The 16,593-nt window shown below is 36.8% G+C and overlaps 1 protein-coding gene across 1 annotated transcript in view; it reads right to left on the bottom strand.

The window, feature by feature from the left end:
* LOC116072829 (von Willebrand factor A domain-containing protein 5A) overlaps positions 1–1,248 on the bottom strand; it is a 27,828-nt gene extending 26,580 nt beyond the window's left edge. The window contains exons 1-2 of the mRNA XM_031344394.1: positions 1,134–1,248; positions 154–229 (exon numbers count right to left, since the gene is read on the bottom strand). The gene's annotated coding sequence lies outside the window, so the exon portion shown is untranslated. The remainder of the gene's footprint in view (positions 1–153; positions 230–1,133) is intronic.
* Between the last annotated feature and the right edge of the window lie 15,345 nt (positions 1,249–16,593).

Genomic DNA, 16,593 nt, shown 5'->3' with positions numbered 1-16,593 from the left:
GGGGAGGAGGATCACAAGCATAGGAGCATAGTAGCACACAGGAGCACACAGGAGCACAGGAAAGGACTTTTCCTAGGGGCCTGTGAAGGAGCCTGGAGTATGAGGAAAGAATTTCTACTGATACCAGCTAGAAGCTTAGAGCAGAAGACTCACCTAGGAGCAGCACTGCTGAAGGACAGACTGTGTCTGACAGCAGAGATCTCAGGCTGGCTGTGGCCACTGCAGGAAGCTGAGAGAAGAGAGAGGTATCAATTAACAATGAAATATTCATTTCCTGATTCCAACCTCAGAACAAATTTCCCTCACTGAGTCGTCTCTCCCCTCCCCCTCCTGCCCTCTTTCATAGTCAATCAGCTTGACAAGTGTTAACACACCTTGAGTTAAAGACTGGCTATAGACATGATCAAAGATAGAGCCTTCACCGGATGCAGCTACAGAGCTAACTGTCAGTCGGGTCAGTGAGCAGCTTAACTACAGGCAGTCCGGGGTGAGTCAGCTGGCCACACCCTGTTGTTTACAGCTGCAGGGAGAAGGGGAATCTGTGCTTCAAGTCAAGGCAAGTGCTGTATGGAGTGAAGAGCCTTGAATAAAAGTAGTTATTTAATCCTTAGCCTCTCCATCTAAGACCTACAGCTCGGGATATTTACAGAGGGAACAACTTCCATTTCCCCAGTGTCTATAGAGGAGGGTTTATGGGATGCAATGGATCAAGGTAGGTGGAAAATCAAAGCTGAATCTCCACATGACAAACTAACCTGAAACTGAGAACAAAAACCACAAGTCAAAAACAAACAAAGAAAACTCTTCTTGTAAATTGAAAGAAGAGTGAGAAGAAGGAAGTCAGAGAGAAATGGGGCTGGGGTGTGGAGAGAGTAAGAAGGGGGAGAAGGGAGGGAGAAAATGGTTTGTTTGTTTGTTTTTAATTTTCCAGCAGGAATCAATTGCAGGAGGGAGGCAGGGAGAATATGATCCTGAAATTGAGATCATTTATGTACTGTCAACCTAGAAAAATCTTCTGGAAACACACACCAGGATGAGCTTCTGCCCCACTGTACCCCAAGCCCCTTGGTTTCCCACTAAAAGGCGCTTATAAAAAGTACTTTGTGCTGTTAACTAGAATAAAAGGCTCTTACCCTTTAGAGGGATGATAAGATTCTTCTCAGAGAGAACAGAGTAGAGCAATCAGCAACCTCCTGAAGTCTCCGCAGTTATAAAGGAAAGTGAAAGCAACTAAAGCAGAGCTTCCAGGAAGGCCCGCCCCCTTCAAGGGACCAGCTATAAAGTTACAGTTGTAGGAGGAAAGGGATGGACTGAAAACTCTTAATGAAATAGTGAATTTCTGCTTCAGTTTTGATAGAAGGATGAAAGTGTTTTATTTAAAATTTAGAGCAATTGCTCTGAGACTCAGAAAAACTATTAAAGACAGTCAAAGGTAGAGGATTTGCTTTTCAAGGTTGAATGCTGAAAATGTATTATCAAAAAATGATATAAAATGCTGTACACAGCTGGGCGGTGGTGGCACACGCCTTTAATCCCAGCACTTGGGAGGCAGAGGCAGGCGGATTTCTGAGTTCTGAGTTCGAGGACAGCCTGGTCTACAGAGTGAGTTCCAGGACAGCCAGAGCTATACAGAGAAACCCTGTCTCGAAAACAAAACAAAACAAAACAAAACAAACAAACAAACAAAAATGCTGTTCACTATTGTGTTTCAGAACCCGGAACAAACACTTAAAGTGCATATTTAACATGCCAAAGCAGACTTGGCCTCCAAGTTGTCCCAATATCACTCAGTTCTTATCTGGCATACCCCACCTTTAACCCTGAACTTTCTAGCCCACAGGCAGGGCTTTCCCTCCCACAGAGACTCTTTGCTATATTATTTGGACATTTTGGTCTCCCCTTCTCTTTTCTCTGGTTCTCCTCCTCTCTCCTCTCCCTCTCTCCGTTTTCCTTTTCTTTGCACGATTTCTAGCTTTCTCTCTTTCTCTTCACCCTTCTCTCTCTCCTTCCCCAAAGTGACTTTCCTGGCCTCCTCCTTTAGAGGCAGGGAATTTGCCTGCCTGAGAACCGTTTCCCAATAAATCTGCATTTATATGTATTTAAAACTGGCGTGAATTGCATCCTTTCTTTGTCTAAGAAACAATTTATCATATACCTCAGTAACAAGCTTGCTCACTAAGAGCATCCTCTGTTAAATCCAGCTAACAGGAAAATTATTAAGCATTATATTATGTCATTGGATTTGGTCTGTATGTTATACTTAGAGACAGAACACATGTCTGCTAACAAATACTTTTCCTCCTTAACACTTTCTCCTAAAATAAATTTCTGTCTATAAAATGATAATTAAATGCATAACTACTTGAATTGTTTTAAGTTATAATGGTTCAAAATGGGCATGAAGTTCCCACAAGCATATACAAATGTATATTAAAGCATAATGGGAGTACAGATTTCCTACTGTGACTAATGGAATTTTTATATGTCTTTTTACTATGTCTGACTATAAAAGAGAATGATTCTGTGTATGAATAATATCCTGTATTGTTTCTCCTCCCTACTATAAAGATCTCCATTGACTGCAGTATTTGGACAGTAAAGTCAGAGGGCAGAGCTCTTTCTCTAATCTGGTGGATTCAAACACTAGGACTTAAAGTTGGCTGCAGAACAAATGCAACTGTTTGCTTGGAACTCATTGTATGAAGGAGCACATCTGGAAGTGCTTGCTGAAGGGAGCCTCATATGGCTCCCTGAGAAGCTCTGCCAGAGCCTGACAAATATAGAGGCAGCCAATCATTGGACTGATTGGGGTCCCTAATGGAGTGTGACCCTCCTCCAGCTGAGGGCTGGTTCTGTCAGATCCTACCTTGCCACAAATAGCCACGCCTTTCTCTAAACTCCTGAAAATAGCCTCTCTCTAACCTCCTGCTAGTAGCCACGCCTCTCTCCAAGTTCCTGTTACACCAGAAGTCCCGCCTCCAGAGACTGAAGATGAAGCTACTGATTGGGCCAAGAGTTGCTGACAGACATGGGGGAGGGGTTTTGCTCTACCTACCTACCTGCTTGTAACAAGGAGACTTCAATAATGATGGCGGGCTGAAAGCACACCATGTCTCGGTCTCATTTTTTCAACCCCCCTCCCGCATTCTGGTACCCTAATTTTTTCAGGCTCTGACTCCCATTCCAGAAGACCCATTTGTGTGTGTGGCTACAGGCAGCTACAATGGAGGAGTTGGAGAAGGGACTAAAGGAGCCGAGGTTTGCAGTCTTATGGGGGGAGCAAAAGTGTCAACCGCCAGACACCACCCCCCCGCCCCCGGAGATCCCGGGGACTGGACCACCAACCAAAGAAAACACATTGTGTGACCAATGACTCTGGCCACATATGTGGCAGAGGATTTCCTTGTTGGATATCAGTGGGAGGAACAGCACTTGTGCCTGAGGGTGTTCCATGACCCAGTGTAGGAGAATTTGATGGCTGGAAAACAGGACTGGGTGGGGGAGCACCCTCATAGAGGCAGGGGGAGAGAGGGTATGGGATAGGGGATTTCCTAAGGGGATAGATACCTGGAATGTAGAAAACATTTGAAGTGTAAATAAAGAAAATATCCAATAAAAAAATACACAAAATTCTATGGATTTTTACAATTTTTAAGGTGAATGAATTTTATTTACATGTCCATATGTGTTATGTTTGAACTGAAAGAAAGGTTGATTTATTTCTTATATAATATTCAGTGAAGTTAGCAGTAAAGGATATTTATGGAGAAACATGATGTTCATTTTTTTTGGCAATATATCTGGTCATGAATCTATTTGAATGGACCAGAACAGTGCACTGTGTTTCTCAATCATAGAAATTTTCCAAGAAATGCATCAGCAAATTTCTTCACAATGAACTTGCAAAGCCTCAGATGCTGTGCATTACATCCATTACCTTACCACAGCTCTTGATGGAACCAAGAGACACAGAAACACAAAGCAAACAAAGCTAGTGATGGAGTACCATTGCTCATTGTTTTACAGCTTCATTTTTTATAAACAGTGACACAGTCATGCCCACTGGAAAAAGACATGAAACCAGCAGAGCTGTTTAACACAGTCCCAGAAATCTCTAACTTTTTGGATTTGGTCTCCGATGTTGCATTTGGGGGAATTTTTCTCACTATAATTCATTTTATGTCTTTTCCTGAGAAAATTATATCTGAATCTTTGTAGGAAAATCCTACAACTAACTTTATCTGGCCACTATTTGGAAGTCTTCCTTTTTTCTCTGGAGATCATTAAACACAGAAAAGCACATAGCTAGATGAGTCCATTACTCCTGGTATCTTCACGGGGTGTCTGCCTGTGTGCAAACTCAAACAGTATCATTGGTGGAGGGTAAACAGAAACAACTGACAACCTCTTATTGGCCAGGAGCATTGGCTACAGAGTCAAGATCTCCTTTCACTATAGGCTTAAGAGCTCTTTGAAAATACAGTTTAAAGATAGGGGATCTTACTGGATACAAGCCTGGAAGCCTAGAATGTAGTTTGACTTAATAAAATTTTAGGTTTGACTAAAATAAACTTTTCCTATTTTATAGCATAGATGATGAAACATGTAGTGAAGGAAGGTAGGTATTAGTATTTGCTATTCATAGAAGACCAGTTAAGATATTTTCTTCTTCTCTGGAATGCTTTCAAATAGCAAACATTTGCAGTGTAAAAGCATGCTGTCATATAATAAATGTGCTTGCTTTTTAGGAGACACTTTTAGAATCTTTAAATTGGAGTTATAGGGCTTATAGTTAGAATAAAATTTGTTTGTAAATTCTAATTGTATCTGATATTAAAACTTGACATGTAATGCAAAATAAAACAAATAATCTATGCCACTTGCATAATCATTAATCTGTCTTTGTCCTATAAAACTTGTATAAATAAAGAAGCACCTGCTTTCTCCAGTGAGTCAGAGCCACAGAAGCGGTCTTAGTGATAGAGCTGTGAACAGAGCCACAGAAGCGGTCTTAGTGATAGTCAGTCAGAGCTGTGAAATTTCCCCGACCATCCCATGACTCCTTCCCTCCTCAGGGAAAGTCCCTTTCTTTCCCTAGGGAGACCATCCCTCTGGTCAAACAGAAGGAGTAAATGCATGGTATGGTATAGTATATAGTAAACCAATAGCTTAGTCACTCATTGTCAATATCAACAATCATGTACTTTATGCATTTGCATGTGCAGTGCGGTACATGGCTCCCAGTAGAGCAGGCTCTTTGTACCACAATTACTGTGAAAACATAGAACAAGGAACTTTGACAGTATGGTGGCTATGACATCTCAAGGCAGTAGGGATTTTTAGTTCTAAGATAGTATTATGTGACCTCATCATCAATGTCTTCAGCTTGCTGTTGGTGGAAAATATCTTCATGAGGTGTATAATCTTATATCATAAAGACCTTATTCATTATTCCCACAGAGGAATTTCCATGTTATATTGCATTTTTACTTATCTTCTAATATTCCTGTCTGATGTCCATCTCATCCTATTATCCTCTCCTCTATATAAGTCTCTTTCTCAAATTCCTGCAGGCTGAGCAAGACAAAAGGAGAAAGTCTGTAAGTACCATTCCTCCATGGCCTATGTTCTAGTACCTGTATCCAAGTCCCTGCCTTGACTTCTCTAAATGGTAAACTTCAAAGATATAAGGTAAAAGAAGATTTAGTCATGGTGTTTAGCACAGCAATAAAAACCCTAACTATTAAGACAGTCCACAAGCCACCTATACAATACACCCTGATACTATGAAAGTTGGGCTGTCGGAAAAACACTTTCTGGTCACAATTGACTTTATTTCTCCATGTTATTAGATCAAAATACATATTGTCTTGAGCAATAGAGTCTTGCTATCAAGTTCTGGTGGGCAGCCAAAAGTAATGGCAATAGATGCTATATTTAGAGCGAGTTTAAAGTACAGTTTTAAAACACTTTTAAAAAAACCAGGTTACTGCTTTGTAGAACAACCTTGGTTTTTGGCTTCTTATCTAAGAATGATCACTAAATTAAATATCTTGATAATTTACCCTTTTGCTTTCTCACAGTATATTTTTAGCTTTAGCTTCTAAATTTAATTTTAAGATTTACCTTGAACTATTTTTGTGTTTATATGAGAAAGGCTTTCATAATATTTACAAGTAGCTATCTAATTGTCTTTCTATCATTTGCTGAAGAAAATCTATATCCATTGAAATATGAAGAAACTCTTACACCAATCTAAATCTATATAGAAGTAAGTTAATTTCTAGGAGTCTGATTATACTATATTAATCTGTATGCATGTATTAAGGGCAATATTGCATTATTACCAGGTCGAGGTTCAAGTGGAGAAGCGTGAAACTTAAAGCTCATTACTGTTATTTAAGCTTCTTTTGATTATTCTGGACCCCATACATTCTTATGAGGATCTCATGCTCCAGAGGTAAATTATTGGAGAGGAGAGCTTGTATTATGATAAGGATTGAACTGACTTTGAAGCTCAGTTTAATAAGTATTACAAATTTTACAATGTTTAATCTTTTGATTCATAAGCATGAAAGGTTTTATTTATGTAAGTCTTTAATCTCTTTCATTAATACTTAATAATTCTAAGTGTGATTTCTTATATTCTTTAAAAATTATTCATGGATATCTAACCACTTTTCGTAATTTTTAAATGCATTGCATGATTGTTGAGTTTTTCTACTGATCTTCTTGACATTAATATTTGTTAAAATTAGTTTTCTCTGGATTATTTGGAATTTCTAAATACAAGATTATGATGTGCATAAGTTTAAAAAGCTTTTTTACTAGCTTTACAGTTAGATATATTGAATTGCGTTTTTTCTGATTTTTCCTCTAGCACTTCTGCTGCAACGTTGAATACAATTGTAGTGTTTACCTTGTTTTTAATTTATATCAAAAGTTTTCCATTTCTTTACCATCGATTAAAGTAATAGCTGTGCAGTTTGGCAGATGCTGTGGGAGAAAATACTTTGCTTTAGAGGAATTAGGAGTATTATAGATAATGCAAGATAAGTTTAGAAAACTGCCCCCAAATTGTATGTGCTCCTGGGTACTCATGAATAGTGTGAGCATAGAGTATTAGGACAGAAGAATGGAGAAGTTTATTCCAAAACAACAATAAATGTCCAATCAAGTTTATTACTGGTGTTTGGTGTTTTGGGAGTAGAGCTATTAGATTCACTTGTTCAGATGTAGGTAGAAATTCTGGAGATCCTCAGAGTCGATGTACTTTAGATATGTTTTGTAATTCTTCAGATCCTTTTTATGTTTAAGTTTATTTTAGGAATATGGCATTTATGTGTAATTCCTTTTTCTTATTTGTGGGAATAGACATATATTTTTGTCAGTGTCTTTAGTATTTTCTATATTTTATGCACCTGTCTTTTTATTACATGAATTTTAAAATATTTCTAAAAATGTTATCTCCACAATAAGTAATTATATCAAAGATGAACACCTAAAAATATAGCCTCATTTCCTGCTAAGTGTACAGAATTATATTAGAGAATATAGTGACATGAGTGATAATATAGTACTTATTTAACATATTGTAGAATATTCACAACTAAATAATTGTAAACATTTTGTACTTTATTACATATTCGTAAAAAATTTCTTGGTCATGCTTTGATTATGTCAGCCCTCTGCTTTTCTGATATTTATACTTATTTTTCCCATTCTAGATAATGAATGCATTTCTCCAAACTTTATACTGGTAGGTCGATTTTACAGAAGGTAAGTCAGGAGAATATGGTTACAAGCACCTTGTAGTATTTGTGGACCCTTCCTCTGGATGGGTTGAGGCTTTTTCTACCAAGCAGGAAACAGCTACCATGGTAGCCAAGAAGATATTGGAGGAATATTCATTCTGAGTGCCCAAGGTGGATTGGATCAGACAATGGCCCTTCTTTTGTCTCTAAGGTAAGTCAGGGATTGACAGAGAGAGATATTGGGGACTAATTGGAAGCTCCATTGTGCATACCATCCCCAGAGCTCAGGGCAGGTAGAAAGAATGAACAGACCCCTAAAAGAGACGTTAAATAAATTGTCCTTGGAGACTGGCACTGACTGTGTGGTGCTCCCTCTCTGGCCCTATTCCCAGCCTGAACAGCCCCCACCATTTTAACTTGATCCTTTTTGAGATCCTTATGGGGCACCCTCTCCAGCTTTTTTTTTTTTTTTTTTTTTTTTTTTTTTTTTTTTTTTTTTGGTTTTTTGAGACAGGGTTTCTCTGTATAGCCCTGGCTGTCCTGAAACTCACTCTATAGACCAGGATGGCTTTGAACTCAGAAATCCACCTGCCTCTGCCTCCCAAGTGCTGGGATTAAAGGCATGCGCCACCACTGCTCAGCTTGACTCCAGCTTTTGACACCCCCATACACAAAAATGACTTTTCAGCCTGAAAAGGATCTTATGGCTTGATTGCAAGCTTTCCAGATCAGCCACCAGGAATTATGACTTAAACTTAGTGCCCTGTATAATCAGGTATCCCAGAGTTTCCATAGGGGTACAAAGTCTTGGAGATTGGGTATATGTTAAGAGGCATCATGCTGAAAACTTTGAAGCAAAGTGATAAAGCCCATTCCTGTTGTTGTTGACCACCCCGACCGCTGTGAAAGTGGATGGACTAACTCCCTGGGATCACATAACTCACATCAGATCAGCACCTGAGCCTGATGCCAACTGGATAGAAGCCAGATACCAGAGCAAGCCCCCCAAGTTAAAGATTGCCTGCTCTTCTGCAAGGCCAGATAAACCATGAGATGGCTATGGCGTATCTTCCTTCTGGTGCTGAGCTTCAGCACTTCTCACAACCCTACCAAAGTGACTTGGCAAGTACTCATAGCCACTGGGGATGTAGCTTGGTACACTACAGAAAAACACCTACCTTATACCTGATGGCTGGACCTTGTCTTTAATCTCTGTAAGTTAGTGGCCAGCCTTGACTCCTGGGAGATCCTCACCCTGTGTCTCTAGGGTTAGGATTTTACAAATGTGGGGGGGGGCAAGGTATTTGAAAATCTAATCTGTGTTCCACAGGTGGCCTTGGAGGGTGAGACTTAGGGTATGGACACCCTAAGTTGAAGTGTCTTGCAAGAACCCCCCGTATATGTGTGCCATTGTGATGGGAGAGGCAGGCAGCAGGCCCATCAGTAGGAGGAGGGGCAACCACTTTTTCTGTGCTAACTGGGGGTGTAAAACGGTTGGAAGCACATACTGGAGACCATACCGAAGAAGGTTAAGGATTCAATGGCCAAGGTGAGAGAAGGGCTAGGCAAGCAGAAAAGAGAAAGAGAACAGAGTCAGGGCTGGTTTGAATCTTGGTTTAACTCCTCTCCTTCATTAACCACCCTCATTTCCACTTTGTTAGGACCCCTAATTGCTCTCTTGGTATTGTTGACCTTTGGACACTGCTTATTGAACAAACTTATAGCCTTCACAAAAGAGAGAATAGGAGCAGTTACAGCTGTAAGTCCTGTGCCAAATATATGAGACCCTAAGAACAGGATCTGAAGAATATGAGAACAAGACCTCCAGGATTGAATCTTGTACAAGAAAAAGGGGATAATTAAGGACCCCAAGGGCTTTTTTCAGTCCCACCCCGCCCCTTTACAGCTTCCCCCTCCCGCCTGGAGTCAAGGCTAGGTCAAGTTCCATCCTCTACCCACAGGAACATTCCTGAGTAAAAAATTCTCAGAAAAACAGCAGAATGTACTAATTGTCTCCTGACCCTCTAGAAAGTCCCAGGTAGAGTTCAAATGTGTGTCATGATCTGCCCTTGCTTGCTAGCCAGTAGATTTAAAGGTCAATATGCTTAGTCAATAAGTTTGAAATGTAACCTTGCTGATATAACCTGTGCTCCTAAAAAAGTATAAAAACTTCTTGTAATAGCCATTCAGGGTCAGCTTCTAGTCATTTGCCTTGAGGGACTAATTGAAGTTCAACCCCAAAGGGCCAGAAAATAAACCTCTTGCTTTTACATCGGGGGAAAAAAATTACTATGAAAATGAATTCCATAAGATATGTGTTTTAATTGTTTCCCAATGTTATTTTCTAATTTTTGAAGTGTTGAACTAACCTCCATAGTCTTGGTAGGAAAGTTGCATAGTTCTATAGTAAAAATTCTTGCCATTCGCAATAATATGTATAGCTCTCAATAGACATGAGAGGCATTATGTTCAATCAAATAAGTCTGCCTAAAAGGACAATCCCTTTATTGTACCACTCATATGAAATGTCTAAAATAGTAAGTCTTATGGAGAAAAATAAAATAGTGGCTCCAAGCTGAGGGGGTGGGAAATATGCAGTGCTTCCATGAATATATAGTTATAATAGAGAATATGAGTACAGTTCTAGGTGTCAGTTTTATATCATACCTATGGTTAAGAATACAGTGTGCTATATGGAAAGAATTTTCTTATCACAAATAAATAAGAAAGCTGACAAAAAAGGAACATAATGAAAGATATAGAATAGACTATGTAGAGGATGGATAAGTTCATTATTCTAATTGTTCCTATTTATCTGAAGAAAAACCAATTAGGTAAATGACCTGAGACCTTTGTTTATTATATATCTGTCTTCTACCCCTAATGATTTATATAAACCACTGGATTCATATATATTACCTTTTGTGAATGTTTACTATGAATATATTGATTTTGTAAATGTACCTGTTAGAGTTTGGCTACTGCAAACTTCTTTTGATCATATCTATTTCCCTATTATATACTCAAACTTTTTGTTTGAGAATTTCATGTTCCCTATCACAAAACCATGATGCAATCATGTTGAGTAAGAGGCATGTGTATATGTTCACCTTATTCAGAGACATGTTTTCAATCATGTATTAATCATTTATGTGTGTGTTTATAATGAGCTAAACATCATTAAAACAGACATTTTATGTTCTAAGTTTCTAACTTATTATTTACTTCATAAACTACATTGCTCAACTTTGACTCTACAATTCAAGAAAACTAGTCACAGTCTTTCATTTTGCTTTATTTTCCTGGGGCATTTCTAGTCTCTGGTTATGTTTCATTCAGAATTTACATCCTATACTATTATGAAAGGCAACTCTAAAAGTAATTTATTACCTCTTCTAAAATGTTTACAAAAGTTCATTGTGTGTTTTTCTGAATCACTATTTAATTACAGATTTACTTATGTCAACATGTTGTCCTCTAGACCATTAATTGAGATCCTTTAAGAAACATTGAAAATAGTAAAAGGACATGAAAGGAACAACATTTAATAACAAATACAAATCATTATTTCACAATGCCTTAAATAAGCTGAAACACATTGACATGGCTTCAAATATTTTACTAATTATTTTTAGCTTGAAAGTCCGTGTCATATATGCTTCATGAAGAGATGGGCACCAGAGCTTAATTTCTAGACTTAACCTAAAGATCACTACTATTTCCAAACAGAGAATCACACACCAGGGAGATAAGAACGTCACATGGGGAAAGGAAGAGAAAATGTTAATTGCTCTTAGCCTCCCCTATCACTCTATGTAGTTCACACTAATTATAGGAAGTCTTGAGAGGAAAAAAATATACATGTCATATTCATGTCATATTCATGAATATATATTTATTTGTGACACCTCTTTTTTTTTAAGCCATAAAAACTGCCTTAACTTTATTCTACTGATTTGAAAAATTAGAACATGAATCATGGCAATTGTTTCATAATATGTGAGCTACTTATAACTTGAGATCTGTGTCTTGATCCTCTGAGTAAAAAAGATTGGGGCGGTTTTATGTGAACTATCATTACCTACTACAGAACTACTTCATGAGAAGGTCACTGGCTTTAAAGCTCACACAGATCTGGGAGAGAAGTTTCCCAGTAGAGAAAAGGTGAGCACCCAGATTCATTTTCTCCTAGCACCATTCTGTCTTGAAATGAGACAGTCTGAGGTCTAGTCTTTAGACAATTTAGGAAAGGAGCTGAAAATGATCAGTCATATTTTGAAGAGATGTATTAGAAGGCAAGAAAAGAATTATGTTCTAACATTTTTCCATGTATGCTTAATAGATGGGTGTGATGCTAACACAAATGGTATCTAATTGGCTTTACTATCTTCTATCTTCTCTGAGGCAAAGTAATACATTCAATCCCCATCTGTGTTACTCTTCAGGCAGGTACTTCCCAGTATCACTAGGTAGAGTACAACTAACTTTAATATAAACACTCAATTTTCCTGGATAGGTTTACCTTGTAATACTCTACCTAAACCACACCTTCAATTTCGCATAAGTCATCAAGGAACTCCTTATCTTATCTTGTCATCTCTTGTAATTTAGATACCTTGCTTGTTTTAATCAAACATTGAAATCCTTGGTATGTTTTGATGATTGTTATAGAACCATAAAATTGAACATGAAAACTATTTACCATTTGACTTTTAATATGATGCAATCAACCAGTCTACTGCCTCTTTTCCTTTAAGACTGAAATGATCTGAGGAGTGGTAGCTCTGTGCTATGTCTTTATATTCAACATCTAAAATATCATTTCACCTTATCATTGTTGAATGGTTTTTACTATCAGTTCACATTCATATTGAAACAATATCTTCTTGATGCAGCTTTCATCCTGCAAGTATTGGTTATTATTTTTATAACTGTTAAATATTTTTGTATATGATTGTTAGCTAACTTCTTGATTAAACACCTTTTCAAGACAAGCTTCTAACTCAAGGACTCATTTTAAATGCTCTCTATGTTCACATAGTTATGTGATATGTTTCTCTGCTTCCACATATAAAATATAACTGTGAAATACTCACAGGATGATTATAAAGAATAAGTAAAAGATTTCATTAAGCTAATGTAGTTTTTAAATAATTTATAGATAATTCTGTTAAAAGTCAATAAACACTTAAAATCTAGTTATAGTTTAGTGATTTCATGTGGCATTACTATTTTTTTTTTTAAAGAACACAATTTTGTTTAATCCTCCAAAGGAAATTTTATAGGACAAATAAACACAGACAAACTTGTAATGCAATATACAAAGTTAACTAAATCAGACACAAAAAGGAAAGCACTGAATTTATGAGATTATATTAGACTTCAGGGCAATTAGTCAGTTGGGGTGGGCTAGACACTCATGGCTAGCGCCATGTCTACAGTGACACAGTAAGATGTAGTGGAGTTTGTGTTTTAAGAACCTTTGTTTTCCAGCACATCCTTGTTAGAGGCTGAGAACAGAGAAAACTAGTTAGGTGGCCAGTCAAAACAGTGCAAACTATCAAAGTGTATGCTTTAGTATGTGTCTTGACATGCTTTGAGCTGGAATGATAGAATACTATATTGTATAATGGTTAGTTGAATTGGTTCAAGTCTGTAGCACCGGGGAAGCTGAAAGTACAGAAGCCTCCTCTGCTGTGGTGCTTAATGATTGTGCTTTATGACTCTTCTCAGGTAGAAGACACAGAAGAAAAGCTCTAGGTTATGTGTCTACCTTCTGTCTTTAACTCCTATTGCATTAAAAATATTTATTTTAATTTTTTTAAATTTTGATTTAAAGGTATAAATATAACTTGTGATATTATGAATTGATGAATGAACACAACAGTGGACTGTGGGACTGAGAAATGCTTCAATGTTGAAAAAAGTCTGAATATTTGGTATAAATTACGAGGTATATACAAGGTTGCTATAGATGGGAAGAGATTCCAGGCAGGTAGAAAGGTGCTAGGGTGTACTGGAATCTTTCTTCTGGTCAGGCTATTTGACTATCTTTGATCACCAAGATTTGGTGTTAACATTTAAAAAATATATACTATAGTCTGACATATTATAAATTTGCATTCTTCAATGTAATTCACTGTCTTAATATATCTATTAACTTATGTAATCCTCACCATGTTCTATTGTAGAATGTTTTTGTCTCCATCCTAAATAAAACCTTTTAACACACCCTACAGTACCTTGAAGACATCAAGCTTCCTTCTGTTTGTATTTTTGGCCTGTTCTTGATACTTCATAAAACAGCCCCTGACAATCTGTTGTCTTAGATTCTTGGTCCCTTTCACTTACAGCATTTCTCTCTCTCTCTCTCTCTCTGTCTCTCTCTCTCTCTCTCTCTCTCTCTCTCTCTCTCTCTCTCTCCCTCTCTCTCCCTCTCTCTCTCTCTCTTTCTTTGTTTCTTTCTTCCTTTCTTTCTTTCTTTCTTGCTTGCTTGCTTTCTTGCTTTCGTTCTCTCTTCCTTTCTTGCTTTCTTTCTCTCTCTCTCTTTCTTTCTTGCTTTTTTCTTCCTTTCTTTTTAATGTTTTTTCTTTTATTGCATATTTTCTTTATTTACATTTTAAATGTTGTCACCTTTCCAGGTCTCCCCTCTAGAAACCCAGTATCCCTATACCTCTATGAGGGTGCTCTCCTATCCATTTACTCCTACCTTCTAGCCCTGGCATTCCTCTACACTGGAGCATTGAACCCCCTCAGGCCCGAGGGCTGCTCCTCCCATTGATGTCCAACAAGGCCATCCTATGCTACCTATGTGACCTGAGTCATGGGTCCCTCCATATGTACACTTTGGTTGGTGGTCCAGTCCCCAGGAGCTCTGGGAGGTCTGGCTAGTTGACACTTACAGTGTTTCAAGCTCTTCAGAGACATGATCTGCTCAAGAACTTGAAACCTCTTTACTGCAAAATAGTGTTCCATTTTATGGAAAAAAGTATACCTTGACTGTTCATTCATTAGTGGGTGAATATCTTGGATTTTCTCAAATGTATTGTATCATAAGTATTTATACTTAATCATTATTGTACAAATTTTTTGTGTGAAGGTATGTTTTCAATTCTTGTGGGTATATCACTAGACTAAAATTTCTGGGATACATGATAACACCATAGTTGATATTTTGAAATATTTTAAATTGTTTTCCAGTCTATAATATTTTAAAATACCACCAAAAATATATGAAGATTCTAATTGTTTACATCATTGTAATACATACAGCTTTAATTGCAATCATCCTGATCAGTGAAAAACATTTCATTTATATTTGATTTGAATGTTCTTAATAATGAACAATAAAGAACAGTGTTTCCAATGCTTATTGGCTAAGTGAACATCTCCAACAGAAGAATAGTTATTCCCATCTTTTTGGCATTATAAATTGCATCATTTGACATTTTTTATTGTTAAACCATACTAGTTGTAATATGCACTATCTAAATTTTTATATCTTAATCCCTTTTCTATGCTGCATGCCATATTTCCAGACATTATGTTATATTCACTTTACTAATTTTATATGATAGCCTCTGAATTTAGTACCTTATCTAGAAAAGATTAGCAATTTCAAATTGGTAAAATGTTAGTCATGTTTTCCTCAATATTGATATAGATTTATCTTCTATATTTACTTCCAGTGGACCATTTTGAATTAGTTTGATTCACGAGAGTTATAAATTAACAACAATTATCTCATATCAATTGATTAGGAAATATTTCTATACTGACTTACCATAAGACACTCACACCCAAAGCTTATAGATACAAACTTGCTTCTGGGATGTCAAATGTGTTACATTGACTGGCACATCTATACATATGACAGTACTATACCATGCAGATTATTAGAGTATTACAGTGAGATTCAAGAGGAGAGAGGTCAAGGTCTTCATTCTATCATTTCAAGTTCTCATTTTCTTGGATCACATGATATTCATGAATATAAATTCAGAAGGATATAATAACTCATGTCCAAGCAAATTTAAAAAAAATACCAGGAAGTTGATAGTGATATCATTGAGTTCAGAGATTGATTGGGAAAGTATGTCTATTGTCAAAAAGATTTTCATTGATTCACGAGCATGGATGCACTTTTTTTCTGTATGTCTTTAATTCCTTTCCAAATAAGCTTACAATTCTAAGTAAAATGGCTAATATTTCTCCTATTTAGTGCCCATATAAGCAAATTATGATTTTATTATTTTATTAATAAATTTAATCATTGTTGAGTTTTACTTTAATCATCTGTTCTAAAATTTGCTGAGCATTTAAATATATCTTCAAATTCGTTCACATATTAATTGGGATTTTCTATACAAAATATTACATTACTGAAATGCTAAAATAGCATCATTTCTTCCTTTACAATTAAAGGATCTTTATTTTCAGTGTCTTATTTACATTCTCGATCTAGATTCTACACTTAAACATTGAATATACATGTTAAAATTGATTCATTTATTCACTTATGGTGAAAATTTTCCACAGATACTGTTTGAGAGATGCAGGATGGTGCTGATATTTTGATACAAAGCAATATTTACAAGATAGGCATGAGGTGCCATAAAACTCCATTAAATTTATTATATCTGTTCATTGGATGTTCATGGAACAGAAGTAAATACATACATTGGGTATGTACTTGTATGTCACATGTTAAAGTCTTGTACTGTTAACATACATAAAGAGCAGCTGGAAACAGGAAAAACAAGAATGAAAAACTTGAATTCAGTATCACACACAAAGAGCAGACAGATAAACATTTTTTTTTTTACTTCCTACATAACAC

This window comes from Mastomys coucha, unplaced genomic scaffold (genome assembly GCF_008632895.1).
Source record: "Mastomys coucha isolate ucsf_1 unplaced genomic scaffold, UCSF_Mcou_1 pScaffold23, whole genome shotgun sequence".
Lineage (NCBI taxonomy): Eukaryota > Metazoa > Chordata > Mammalia > Rodentia > Muridae > Mastomys > Mastomys coucha.
Note: the sequence above shows the minus strand (reverse complement) of the source record. Positions and strands in the feature narration are given on the sequence as shown.